The sequence below is a fragment of the Taeniopygia guttata genome, chromosome 30 (assembly GCF_048771995.1).
Source record: "Taeniopygia guttata chromosome 30, bTaeGut7.mat, whole genome shotgun sequence".
Taxonomy (NCBI): domain Eukaryota; kingdom Metazoa; phylum Chordata; class Aves; order Passeriformes; family Estrildidae; genus Taeniopygia; species Taeniopygia guttata.
Window position 1 is genome coordinate 2,376,007 of NC_133055.1, and position 12,790 is coordinate 2,388,796.

At 55.5% G+C, this 12,790-nt stretch overlaps 2 protein-coding genes and 1 pseudogene across 2 annotated transcripts in view; 2 read left to right on the top strand and 1 right to left on the bottom strand.

The window, feature by feature from the left end:
- Positions 1 to 12,790, bottom strand: part of LOC140680256 (uncharacterized) — a 1,118,524-nt gene that overhangs the window by 265,475 nt on the left and 840,259 nt on the right. The gene's annotated exons all lie outside the window — the stretch shown is intronic.
- Positions 1 to 12,790, top strand: part of LOC105760196 (uncharacterized) — a 448,806-nt gene that overhangs the window by 144,644 nt on the left and 291,372 nt on the right. The window lies entirely within an intron of this gene.
- LOC140680889 (olfactory receptor 14J1-like) lies at positions 8,166 to 9,420 on the top strand (annotated as a pseudogene).

Here is a 12,790-nt window from a genome sequence, read left to right on the forward strand (position 1 = left end):
CACCTGCCAAAGCAGAAAGCTCAGGCACTGTGCTCGGAATAGGCTTGTCTGATGCAAAGCTGTCAGAGCAATGTGAGGGCAGAGCCAGCCCAGCTGTGCCCAGGGCAGAGCCCAGCAGAGCCCTGGCAGAGCCCAGAGCAGCCTCAGCACCCGCAGAGCCCGGCTGCAAGGAGAGAAACCAGAAAGTGCCCATCAGCTGAAGGCTCCTGTCCCCTTGTCCCAGCTGCCCACAGAGCCCAGGCCATGCTGGCCGTGCCCATAGCTGTGCCCAGAGCTGTGCCCAGAGCTGCCCATCACTGCTGCCTTTGGGAGCAGAGCAGGAGAGCAGGACATGTGCCCAGCCTGCAGCCAGCCACGGCACCTCCAGCCCTCAGCAGCTGCCCAGAGCAGGACGCTCCTGTGCTCGCTGCCATCTCCCCAAAGCTCTGATCCCACCATCCCCAGCAGACAGGACCCACCTCATGCCATCCACCGCTGGAAGAAAAGCTGGTCCCAAACGATGCCCTCAGCCTTCTCCAAGGGCACGGCCCATCCACGCTGCAGCTGCTCCCAAGCTCTTCCTGATCCAGACTGGACCCCACCTAGAATGCTTCCTCTAGAAAAACAAACAACAAATTATTGAAAATAGATTACAGACAAAAAGGGGAAATAAGAAAAAATTTTAAAACACTGATCTCTGTCAGGGGCTTAAGGAAGGCCCAACCCCTGCATGCCAGGGAAAAACCCACCCACAGGTGAGGGAATCCCAGGCTTTCGCCCTTCCCCCTGCACTGCCCCCATGGTGATCCCAAAGCAAACAAGGGCAGTGGAGCAGCCCAAGCCCTTCCTTGCCTGCAAAGCAAAGCAGCCCCTGCACAGGCTCTGCAGTCCCACCTCTGCTCCCACCATGGGGGTTTGTTTGTGTCGGGCTGGCTGCCCCAGCCCAGCCCCAGCCTGGGGCACGGTGGGTGCTGGGGGCTGTTGGCAGGGCCAGGAGCCTGCTCCCATTTCGTACCCACCCCAGCCCATGCCCCCAGCCCTGCCAAAAGCAGCCTGGCAGCCGACTGAAGGATCAGCTGCATCTGCCCCAGCAAAGGGGGAACCTTTGATTCCCAGCCAGGCTGAGCAATGCCCAAATCTGGGAGCATCCCCCTGTGTGTGGACTTATCTGGAAATTTCCTTTGGAGCCTGGCTTTGGAGAAGGTGCCAGAATCAAAGCCCATCATCTTCACCCTGCTGGAGACCAGGAGGAGCAACAGGTTGTTCATCCTTGATGTCATCCTCGCTGTCCCCAGCAGCAGCAGCCCCACCTGGTACAGCTTCTCCAGGGGCTCCTTCTCCTTCCCTGGGGCCAGACCAGGCTGTCAGGGTTCTGCCCAGGGCCCAGCTGTCAGGGAACCAGGACAAGCAAAACCAGCTCGGATGGCGGCCACCAGTGCTGGGCAGAGCAGCTCAGCTGCAGCACAAGGGCTGCGTGTTCCCATCTGATGACCCCTGGGCAGTGACACAGGCAGGACCAAATGTCTGGGTTCCTTTGCTTCTCATTGCCAAGGCATGTGTGGAGCTGTAACTTACCAGGGCCCTGCATCCACGTGTGCCTGTGGCTCTCTCCCTTCTTCTAGGGCAGATGAATATTCTGCATCCAGGGATCACAGAACAGCTCTTCTAAGGAGGGCCTGTCCAAGTGCAACATGGATAAACGCCGCCTGATCAGATCTTGGCACTCTGGGCAGAGAAACCAGAAAGCACCGGTCAGTTGGAGAAGGCTCCTGTTGGCTTTGCCCCGCTATTCCCATGTCCAGGCCATGCTGGATGTGCTCAGAGCTGGGCCTAAACTTTCCATCAGTTCCCTATTTTGGAGGAGAGCAGGAGAGCAGGACATGTGCCACCTCCTCAGCAGCTGCCAGAGTGGGATGCTCACGAGCTGCTGCTGCTTCTCCCAGCACTGGTATTGCCCCATGGCCAGAGATGAGGATCCACCTTGAGAGAGCCGCTGTGGCAGCGAGAGCTGATGGTCCCAGCTGATCTTCCGGCCCCTCCTGAAAGGGTGCTGCCCGCAGACCATCTGGTGCAGCAGGATGCCCAGGGACCAGATGCTAGCTGGCTTGCCATAGTACCAGCCCAAGTGGGTCTATTCCAGGGGCTGTATGACCATGTTCCTATGGAATACAGATGGGGTTCATCAGGGGGATGCTGCTGCTCCCAGAGCCTGGCCCCAGCATCCCTGGGCGTGCAGGGGCTGCCCCAGTGGCACACGGGGCGACTGCTGCACTCTCGCCAGCACCTGGGACATGTGTACAAACTCAGGGCTGGACAAGAAGCCACTGGTGTTGGAAGAGGGCAGCAGAAGCCCCGGCAAGGCCTGACCGTGACATGCAAGGCAAAAACCCACTCAGGGCTGGGGGAAAAATCATCTCCTTATCCTCCCTGCCTGCAGTGCCCTAAAAATATTATGAAGCCAAGGCAAACAAGGTGAGTGGAGCAGCCCAAGCCCTTCCTCTCACCTGCACACCAAACTGGCTGGTGCACTGGTTCTGGCCCCCTCCTATGCTACCCCCACCCACGTGTGCTTTTGTCAGGCTGGCTGCTGCTGCTCCAACCCCAGCCCCAGGCAGAGTGGTGGGCAAAGGCTGCCAGTGGGGCTGGAAGATGCCTCCCCACCCAGCCCTGCTCAAAAGCAACTCAGGGGAAGGCTCAGTACCCTGACTGGCAGCAAAAGGGAGAATCCTCGCTGCCACACCCAGCTTGGCCTGTGAGATTTTGGGCCATGAGGTGGCGGGACCGGGGCACACCCCTGCCTAGGCTCACCTGCAAAGTGAGTGTAGGCTGTGTCTTGCAGGTAGGTGCCACAGCCAAAGTTGATCAATTTTGCCTGGCCAGTGGCCAGGTCAACCAGGATGTTCTCTGGTTTGATGTCGCGGTGCAGGACCCCGCGGCTGGTGCAGTGCCGCACGGCCTCCAGCACCTGGCGGAACAGCTGCCGTGCCACCTCTTCAGAAAGGAACCTCCATGCTCGAATGAAATGCAGGAGGTCCTGAGACCGCTCCGGCCGCTCCAGCACCATCACGATGTTGTTGGGGAGCTCAAGCCACTCCAGCAGCTGGACCACACCAGGGAAGCCAGTGGACACCTTGTCCAGCAGCACGATCTCCAGGGGTGCGCTGGTGCCGTCGGGCTGTGGGAGGAGCACGGTGCCACCAGTGGGACTGATGTCGTGCCAGGGCTGGGGAACCCCTCAGCCAGCCCGGGTTGCTCTGCGCCCTGCGCTGGCCCCACGCCCGCTCCCCATCGAGGGGTCCTGGTGGCTTCCCCCATGCCGGGCCTCGCCTCATCCCCGCCCGGCATGGCCCGGCTGTTCCTGCTGGCCCCGCTCACTCACCAGCTCGTCCCAGTGCCGGACGCGGTTCCGTGGCACCCTTTTGATGGCCACCTGCAAACCAAAGGCACCACCGGGTTCAGCTCGCCGCCCGCCCTGCCGAGCCCCATCCTCCTCCTCCCTCCTCCTCCCTCCTCCTCCTCCTCCTCCTCTTTCTCCTCCTCCTCCTCCTTCTCTTCCTCCTCCTCCTCCTCCTTCTCTTCCTCCTCCTCCTCCTTCTCTTCCTCCTCCATCCCCCTCCTCCTCCTCCTCCTGCGCCCGCCGCCGGCCCCGCCGCTCACCGGGGCACCGTCCGAGAGCCGCGTGGCTGCGAAGACGCTGCCGAAGCCGCCGCGCCCCAGCAGCGAACCCACTCGTTAGCGCTGCTGCAGCGCCTCCTGCGCCTTCCCTGCGGGCGGGACGCGGCTGTCAGCGCTCGGCCCGGGGCCAGGAGCGGCCCCCGAGCGCCCCTCAACCGCCTCGGGCCGGCCATCCCCAGGCCTTCGGTCTCGGGAACGGGACACGGGAGGCTCGGGGCCGGCGGCTGCGCTGCTGAGCAGCGGAGCTCGGGCCGGGGAAGCCGCGGCGGAGGCGGCGGGCGCGGCCGTGCCGCGTGTGTCCTCCGCGGGGCCCGGGAGGAGCCGGGGCCGGGGCCGGGCTCGGGCCAGGCGGAGCCAAAGGGCCCAGCCCCGGGCACTGATGCCCGCCCAGCAGCGCCACCGCCAGCACGGCCAGAGCCGGGCGGAGGCGAGACCGCGGCGGGGCGGGCATCAGTGGCTCTTGAGGCTGAAGATCGTGGTCTTCTTCATGATTGAACTTTTGAATTCTCTCTGCACATGTGCTTTCAGTCCTTCTGTCAGTCTTGATAGGCCTGGAGACAGGGAAGCTTCTTTATCTGGATTCTTTGCATCCTTAGGCATTGTTCTTCGTGTAATAAGCTTCAAAAATTTGCGTTTTCTTATGCCCTTTGTACTATTGAAGAGGTTTCTTAAGTAAAAGGTTGAAATTCAACACATAATTGTACAAGCTAAAATATAAATGCTTAATTAATTTTGTTAACTTAAGTGAACTGCAAAAATCTATTTCAGAGGAACTTCACGATTGCAGATTTTTCCAGGCAGCTGTTATACGTGGAAATGAAAAGCCATGAGATAACTGTTGTCTTGTGGAGAAGTCTCCATAACATTAACAAGAGGAACTTCTCTCCCTAAGTGAACTAACCAAAGACTATTCTAGAGGTGGAAAACTGACAGAAAAATTTAGGTTTTGCCTCTTTATATTGTCAGGTTATATGGAGAGAGGAAGTGGTCTCAATGTTTTGCTCTGATTCTTATTATTTTTTCTTTTAACTACTGTTAATAAACTTTTCTCTACACCCTTCTACAGTTTCGATCCCACTTTGTCTTTCTCCTAATCCTATCTCACAGCAGGAAATTAGTAAGTATATTCTAGTGAGTGCACTGGTAATTAACCAACACTGAACCCACCACACTAATTGATGCATTGGCTGAGAAATCTCAAACTGGCAAACCAAAACCACGACAGAAACTTCCTGATGAACTGCTCTAGAGCAGAGGGAAATCAAGGCAGAGCCACGGTTTGTCAGGACTTGCTTGATCCTAATGAGCCCCGTGGTGCATTTGGAGCTGAGCCCTGGAACATCAGGGCCTGAGAGGAGATGGCACAAATCTTTCCAGGAGTCAGAGAAAGAGCAAAACCCCAAAGTGTCTCAAAGCATTTATGAGATCCACTGAGGTCCATCCCCAACACAGGCTCCTCATGGACTCCTTGGAGGAGAGAATTGGAGGCCAGGATTGCACAAAAACCTCTCAGAGACTCAAAATGGCACAAAAACCTCTCAGTGTAGAAAGGGAAATCCAAAGTACCCTGCAAAAGTTGAGTATCTCAAAGTATTAATGAGCCCCACTGAGTGTCACTACAAATCTCTCAAGGGACTCATTAAAGCAGATAATTGGGGCCATGATTGCACAAACCTCACACAGAGTCTGTATCAAAAAAGAAACACCAAGTACCATAAAAGAACTGAAGTACCTTGAAGCATTAATGAGCCCCACTGAGTGTTGTTACTGACAAAGCCTCTCCAGGGACTAATTACAGCAGATAACTGGAGGCCATGATTGCAGAAACCTTGCAGAAACTCCAAGGCAAAAGCAAAGCCCAAAGTCCTTTGAAACACCTGCAGTCCCTGGGAGCATGAAGGAGCCCCCAGGGCCATTCCTGACCAAGGCTCCCCAGGGACTCCTTCCAGCAGATCCTTGAGGCCACTGGGATGTGGGCTAGGGGGGGATGCTGAGGGCAGGACCAGGGGCTGACAGTGCCCAGCCTGGCTGGGGCTGTGCCAGGAGGCCCCAGGGCCTCAGGACAAGGTGTCTCCTCCCAGCCCTTGGTGGCACAGACCCTGCTGTGCCCCAGGGCACCAAGACTTGGCTTCTCTTTGTCCCCACCTGTCATCAGTGCCTCCAGTTCTCTGCTCTGCCTGGGGCCTGGGGACACTTTCTCAGTCGTGTCCCTCAGTGGGACCCATTAAAAGTCCAAGAAACTTTGGAGTTGGATTCTGACTAGGAGTTCTGGAGAGGTTTCTGCAGCTCCCTCCCAGGGCCTGATGTTCAGGGCCTGAGCACAAAGCCCCAGAGGGTCATTAAAGTCCTTGTGCTGTGTCTGTGCTGCTGAGCTGGGCCGGGCTCCTGGCACAGAGGGTGATCCTGGTAACCAAGCAGAGCTTCAAAAGCACATTTCTCTTGCTGAGCAGCTCTTCTCCCAGCCCAGCAGGGCTGGGGCACTGCCTGCAGCCAGCCCGGGCACAGCACAGAGGCACAGAGAGCTTCAATCAGTCAGGGCTGGGAAGGGGCTGAGAAGTGCCTGGGGCAGAATCACTGCCAGCCCTTGGCACAGGAACCTCTGGCTGCAGGACAATGCAGCTGCAGCTCCTGGAGTGATCTCCTAAAGCTGGAACATCCCAATGCCCACAGACCCTGTGAGTGCATTCTCTGCTCATCTCCTGTGCAGAGCAGCCAGGGGTGCCCAGGGCTGTCCTGCAGAGCAGGGTCCTGCAGCCCAGGGCGCTGTGCTGGGCCAGGACTCTGCTGCCTGCCAGGGACAGCTCTCAGCCGGCCCTGGAGCTGCTCCCAGCGCTGGCCAGGAGCTGTGGGGGGAAGGAGCCACCCTGAGCAGGGCAGGTGCTGCTGCTGAGAGGGGCTGGGTGGGGCAGGGCTGCTCCCAGCTCCAGACCAGCCTGGGCACAGCTCCAGAGGACACTTCCCAAAGAAGGTAGGCCTGGGATTGCTGTAAAGATCAGGAGCTTTCCTGAGAGTGTTTTCAATTTCCTGCTTGGAGCAGGGTGGAAATGTTGGGGTGATGACATGAAGAATTTTGCTTTTCATATATTTGTCATATATTCACAGATCTGTAAATTACTATGATATAGTTATAAAACTATAATCCTTACCTAACTCTATTAAACTTTTAATTAACTATTTTAAACTACCATTATATAGTTAACATAATTATAATCCTTAATTAACTCTAGTACATTTCCTAACCTTTTTCTTAGATTTTAGAACAATAAGCTACTGTCTAAATACATTCCTGAAATTCTGTATAGTCTTATTATCAGGAAGAAGACCTACAAGAACAACATTTTGGTTTTTGAATGTGAGCGGTGATAAGAAAAAGCTGGGCAAAGAAATCCTTGGACCTACTCCAGTGTGCTGAGCCAGGGGTGTGTAACTGGAGCAACTGAATCTCCTATAGGACGTTCCTGTTAAATATCCTAATTATCAACCTTAATGAGTTGCTGAAATCAGGGTTTGATTGTTCCTCATCCCCACTGGGACACCTGGAAGCTTCAAATAAAGGTCTGGTTTTTCCTTTATTGTTTTAACACTGTTGCAAGGAGGGTTTTTTCTTTTTTGATTATAGACAACAGGGGGATGAGAGAAGCAGAACAGGAATTGCAATCCCAGAGTCACAGAACATTCTGAATTGAAAGGGACACACAGGATCATCAAAGGAATGTTTGAACATTTACAGAGACTCCAGAACTGTGACTTTGGGTGGTCAGTCTCTCTGCTGGGAGCCTCCCAAAGGTCCTTCAGCCCCTCCTCAGCCCTGGACAGCAGCAGCATCACCTCTGCAGGGCCCAGCAGGGCTCTCCTGAGCTGCCCTTGCCCAGCTGCACACAGAGCCTGCCCCAGCCAGGGTCCTGCACACAGGCAGGTTTCTGTAGGGCCGGGCCGAGGGCACACAGGGTGGGATGGGCTCTGTGAGCACTGGCAGGGACAAGGCACCTCTCAGGAGGGGATGTCCAGGCCCAGGGAGATGCTCAGGGAAGCAGAGGGGGCTGAACAGAGCAGTGCTGGGGGAACCAGCCCATCCAGCCCCTCACCTGCCCTCAGCCACAGGGAATCCTTTGCCTCTCACATCTCTCAGTGGCAAACTCTGAGTATAGTAGGAATCCTGGGGATTTCTGATCTAAGAGAGCCAGGAATGGTGTGTGGGTAGGAAAACAATTCCTAAAACAACTCCTGCCATCTATTTCCCTTAGAAGTGTGAGTGCAGATGGTACCAAGCCTTCCTGCAATAGGAATTATTCCCCTGACAAATCCTGAATATCCACCCTTGTCCCTCTGCCACATGGCCACAAACCCAGGGCAGCAGGGCAGGGATGGCTCCTCGAGAGCCCCCACACTCAGGTCTGGCTGCTCCTGGCACACTCAGCCAACACAACTGGAGCTCAGGCAGGGATCTGGGTGAAGGTTTTCCCAGAGCATGAACAAGGGTGGGTGAGTCTCACCAGGACAGGCTGCAGGGAATGGCCCAAGTCTGGCTCCAAACAGCCTCTCCTGACTTGTCCCTGTCCTTTCTCCATGACCAGGTGCCCATGCGCAGCCACAGCAAATGTCCAACAGCAGCTCCATCAGCCACTTCCTCCTGCTGGCACTGGCAGACACGCGGCAGCTGCAGCTCCTGCACTTCTGCCTCTTCCTGGGCATCTCCCTGGCTGCCCTCCTGGGCAACGGCCTCATCATCAGCGCCGTAGCCTGCGGCCACCACCTGCACACGCCCATGTTCTTCTTCCTGCTCAACCTGGCCCTCAGTGACCTGGGCTCCATCTGCACCACTGTCCCCAAAGCCATGCACAATTCCCTCTGGGACACCAGGGACATCTCCTACACAGGATGTGCTGCTCAGCTCTTTTTCTTTATGTTCTTCATGTCAGCAGAGTATTTCCTGCTGACCATCATGTGCTATGACCGCTACGTGTCCATCTGCAAACCCCTGCACTACGGGACCCTCCTGGGCAGCAGAGCTTGTGCCCACATGGCAGCAGCTGCCTGGGCCAGTGCCTTTCTCTATTCACTGCTGCACACAGCCAATACATTTTCCCTGCCCCTGTGCCATGGCAATGTCCTGGGCCAGTTCTTCTGTGAAATCCCACAGATCCTCAAGCTCTCCTGCTCTATATCTTATCTCAGGGAACTGGGGCTCATTGCTGTTACTGCCTGTTTTGGACTAGGTTGTTTTGTATTCATTGTTTTCTCCTATGTGCAGATCTTCAGGGCTGTGCTGAAGATCCCTTCTGAGCAGGGACGGCACAAAGCCTTTTCCACCTGCCTCCCTCACCTGGCCGTGGTCTCTCTGTTTGTCAGCACTGGCCTATTTGCTCACCTGAAGCCCCCCTCGATGTCCTCCCCATCCCTGGATCTGGCCCTGTCAGTTCTGTACTCGGTGGTGCCTCCAGCCCTGAACCCCCTCATCTACAGCCTGAGGAACCAGGAGCTCAAGGCTGCAGTGAGGGCACTGATGACTGGGTAGTTTTGGGAACATTAAACTGCTGGCCAATTTCTGCAAATGGCTTGCAATAAACGTCATCTTTGATACTTCTTGGTTTCATTTGGGACGATCTTTTTCTTTGTAACACTCATTTAATTTTGTACTCAAAGAAATGTAATTTTTGTGCCATTTCTCATTTTGTTTCTTTCCTCCTTCCCTGTGCCCACAGACTTTGTCAATGAGGGGCTATGTTCTTGGTGTCTTTAAAGGAAATAAAGGATCTCCCAAGCACAGTTTTTTGCAGAGATGCCCTTTTGTTGCCTTCCCTGGAGCTGCAGCAGCAATGTCTGTGTGCAGAGCTGGGGCAGATCAGTGCTGGCACAGCAGCTGTGCCCAGGAGCAGCAGCACTTGGTGCTGCCAGTGCTGCTCCCGTGGCCCTGCCCCGCTGCCCTGGTGGCCCTGGTTTTGCTGCAGGGCCTGAGTGCTCTCGGGGCCGGGCACAGTCCTGGGGGTGGCAGTGCTGGGGCTGCAGCAGGGACAGGCCATGGGCACTGCTGGGGCAGCGCTGATGCCTCAGGCCAGGGCCTGGGGGCTCCAGGCTCCTTGCCCAGGCTCTCTCAAGAACACGGCCAGGCCAATGCTCAGCACAGAAAACCCCCGTGAGCAGCCCCAGGCTGGCCGTGGGCAGGCTGGGGGCAAACAGCACGGCTGGTGCTCTGCAAGGGCCCTGGGGGAGACGGGAAGGAGCAGCAGAGCAGGGGCTGATCCATCCCCAGTGCGCTGCACAGCCCAGGGCAGCGTCCCAGAGCATCCTCATGGAGCTGCCAACACCATCCCCCCTCTGCAGCCCTGGCCTCTCCCCCAGCTCACAGAGGTGCCGCATCCTTGCAGGCACAGACACGGCAGCACTGGCTCAGCAGCCCCTGTTTGCACTGCACACAGCAGGCGGGAGCACCCCCATGCTGCTGCTGTGGGGACATGAACCTGAGGGAGCACAAATGCCATCAGCCCCTGGGGCCAGGAAGGGCTGGGGGACGCCAGGGAAACCACTCAGCTTTGTCCTGGCCTCTGCAGTCAGCCAGAAAGTTTGTTCCTATCAGCTGGGAGTTTCCTGTCCCACTGCAGACGCTGCTGCTCAGAGCCAGGGCTGCCTGGCAGCCACCCCCAAACTGCCCTGAGCATTTCCTCGGCTTCACATTTGCTTTCTTTACTCTTCCCTGTTACAAATTTCTTTCCCTTGCCCAGCCCTGTTCCCTCCCCTGCACACAGCCCATCCCTGTTTGCCCTTTCCTCTCTGGCCCCACTCCCCATTGCAGTTCCTGACTTGGCACCATGGGAATGTCCCTTGGGGAGCAGGATCATCCCACAAGTGCTGCAGGAATTGTCTGCAGGCTCCTGCAGTGCCTGGTGCTGCTCCCTTGCCAGAGGCACCCCAGGCCAGGGGGCACATCTGGGCTGCTGTGTCTGGCTGTGGGGCTCCCTGTTCTGGGCAGTGAGGAGGAGCTGCAGAGGCTCTGCAGGACTGACAGGATGGGCTTTGGGGCTGTGAGGAGAAGCTGAGGGACCTGGGCTGCTGGAGCTTCTGAAGAGGAGGCCCAGGGCTCCTCCTGCAACTGCTCCAAGGGTGGATTCAGAGAATCCCAGAATCAGCAAGGTTGGAAAAGACCTTGGAAATCATCAAGTCCAACCTGTGCCCTTGTTAGGAAAATAAGGCCTTTTTGTTCATAATATAGAGTTTTTACATCCATAAAATAGAATTTTTACTTAGAGTTTTCACTTGTCTGAATATGTTCTCATTTTGCCAGGCATTCCGGTGGGTATCTCTCAAGGAAAATTCCATTACAAACTGTTTTAGGGAGTTGAAACTGATTTAGGGAGTTGATGTTGCTAGGCACCTAAGCACCTAAGCGAACATCTTTCAAGGACAGTTCCGTTACAGACTTAGCAAAACATGTACTCTTGTGGAATGCAAGTAAACGTGCCTAGAAATAACATTTCTTGTTTTGAGAGAATTCCCAGATCACAGGGACAACCTTGAGGAAGACTACTGGCCTTCATCCCACGACCACCAAGGGGCAGAAAACGACCACCTAGCAACAGGGTGCACCTGCGCAGAAAAGACACCAGAACGTCACACATCCGGAAGAGAAGACCCAATAAGTTGGGGGGGAACGGGGGACGAAGGTGCGGTAGTTGGAATGACTGCCGCCCAGCGCTGATTTGCTTTCGTTTCCTACCATTAATAAATCTTTTTAATTGGATTGGAAAGCCTATTGTGCTCGTTCATAACAATTTGGTGCCGTGACTCGGATCGGGGATCTGGGGAACCTCTCTCTGAGAGGGGCGCCACGATTCCGCTCCTTTGAGCGGACTCAGACCGGGGTTTCTACCCTCATCCCGACCGACGAACCTAAAAGCCTAGAAAGCGAAAGCAAAAAAGGGAAGCGGGCCCAGGGTACCCCTTAAATTTTGTGCACAAAGTCCGGACGAAGACGCAGGACGCGTAAATATAGAGGGACCCGTCCGGGCGGGGTTCGGGATCCCGGAGTACGGCGAGTGTGTGTGTGAATGAGAGGAGAACCGGCAGCCGGATTCTCCAAGTGAGTGTGGACCCTTAGTAGTGCGTTTTCCAGAGCTCGCGAGGGCCTGGGCCACGAACCAGGGGAAGCGATTGTGCTGTCGTGAGTGATTGAAGGTACTCCGGAGGACATGGGGCAGGGGAAGAGTAAGAGTAAATCCCCCTCCCCGGTGGGGGTAAAACTTCCCCCAATTCCTAAGGATAGTCCCTTAGGGTTTATGCTGACAAATTGGGAGCACTTTCCAGGAGCACCTGGGAAGGATAAAGCAAAGATGATACACTATTGTATAGAAGTATGGGGAGGACAAGAGATTTCTAAAGGTGTTTTTTGGCCCATCTTTGGGTCCTCAGAGGACTGGGTAAAGCAACTGTTAAATGGTTGGATAAACACTAAACAACCTCCTAACCCTGAGGAGAGTGCCTATGCCCAAGTCTGGACAGAAAAACCGGAGGTGCTCGTGTTCAAACTCTCGGGGGTTTCAGGGGGAAAGAAAAAGAAGGGGCGAGCGAAGAAGTAATTATTGCACCCCCGCCCTACATTCCCCCTGCGCCGAATGCACCCCCTCCTCCTCCACAATCGGATGAGGAAGAATCAGACTCAGACTCTGATCAACCCTCAGGCTCGCGTGGTCCCCTTACCCGAAGTAAGACGCGAGGCAAACTATTTCCTTTAAGGGAAATGCCTATGGGGGGACCATAGCCGGGGATTGGGTTCATTTCGGTGCCCTTGAGTTCAGGGGATGTTAGAGACTTTAAGAAGGAGATGGGAAATTTGTTAGAAGACCCCCTGGGCGTGGCAGAGCGGGTGGATCAATTTTTAGGTCCTAATATATATACTTGGGAGGAATTACAATCTATACTTAACATTTTATTCACGGTTGAGGAAAAGAACATGATAAGAACTGCTGGAATGCGGGTCTGGGATGCTCAACCTGCACATGCCCAGCAGCGGGCCGATACCAAATGGCCTCTCGAGAATCCCAATTGGAATAACCAGGATCCGGCCCATAGAGCTAACATGCGGGACTTTCGGACCATATTAATTGATGGCATAAAAGAGTCCGTTCCTAGGGGCCAGAATATA